The sequence below is a fragment of the Oryza sativa genome, chromosome 5, assembly GCF_034140825.1.
Source record: "Oryza sativa Japonica Group chromosome 5, ASM3414082v1".
Taxonomy (NCBI): domain Eukaryota; kingdom Viridiplantae; phylum Streptophyta; class Magnoliopsida; order Poales; family Poaceae; genus Oryza; species Oryza sativa.
Genome location: NC_089039.1, coordinates 15,676,216 through 15,677,369, shown reverse-complemented (window position 1 = coordinate 15,677,369; position 1,154 = coordinate 15,676,216). Strand labels below are relative to the sequence as shown.

At 52.0% G+C, this 1,154-nt stretch overlaps 1 long non-coding RNA gene across 1 annotated transcript; it reads left to right on the top strand.

The window, feature by feature from the left end:
- Positions 1-1,154, top strand: LOC136356706 (uncharacterized). The gene is made up of 2 exons (XR_010741623.1): positions 1-359; positions 727-1,154. It is a non-coding gene; the product is annotated as an uncharacterized lncRNA (long non-coding RNA).

Here is a 1,154-nt window from a genome sequence, read left to right as displayed (position 1 = left end):
GCTCCGCTCCACTTCCCTCCCCGAGTCGCTCGAACCATCCAATCCCCCCACCTTCCCTTCCCTTGCCCCCATTCCCATCGCTGCTGCCACGGCATGGCCGTTGCCGACCTCTGCACCTCAAGCACGCGCGCCGCCGACGAGGTGCCCTTCTCTCTCTCGCTCTCATCTCCCCCATTCCTCCCCTCTTCCCGTGTCCTGTCGTCCACAGCTCCCCGACCAAATCCCTAGCCCTACCATTCCCCACCCAGCAGGCCTCCCTCGCACGGTCACGCCGCAAGACCGGGCCCGACAGCGCTGCCGCTTCTTGCCCTACTGCCGCGGTTCTTCAAGAGGTTGTTGTCCTGATTTGCTGCAGCCCGGTAGGTATTGTATATTTTTCTCGTTGGTAAATTTGGCAGCAAAAGAAAACGTGTTTAATACTGAATGTTATATAATTGAGCATCTCATGGTGTCTATGTATCAGCATATATGATATGTTAGGATCGGTAAGGATGCATATCACACGATTACAAATACCAACTCCACCTCGAAGATAATATAGCATAGTATAGTGTTTGCCAGCTTCGTATGTTATGGCCGAATTCTGATGCATAACAAATTTTCCACTATATGTAAGCTCAAAAATGCAAAAATAATTACCCTCGAACCTAAAAAAAGTGTATACATGCAAGGGATCATCAATCCTACATATAAATACATGCAAATAATACACGCCCTGCTTGGCAGCCATTGTTGCGGCTGTACCTAAGCTACTAGCTGTGGCCGCGGTGTGCATCCACAGCCACAGCAATGGCTGCTCAGCAGGCCCATGGTCTGTAAAATATTTCCTGGCGGCGTGCGGGCGACAAATCCGGCGGCGGAGATGCTCCTGGGCAGCGTATCCATCCACATGCTTGCGGCTCGAGGCGCGGGAGGCGGTGGATCAGGTAGTGGGTGGCGCGGCGGTGGCTCCGGGCACGGGCTGCAGATCCAGCTGCCGCCGGCGGCTCGACGCATGGCCAGCATTTTTGGCAGCAGCTCCCGGCGGTGTTGGCAATTTCATCTGCATATTTTGCAGTTTGCTTGTTGAAAATGTGATGAATCTGTATGTGGATTTGAGTATGGATCTGATGCCGATTTAAATTGATTTTGAATTTGGATTGAAAAAAAATGCA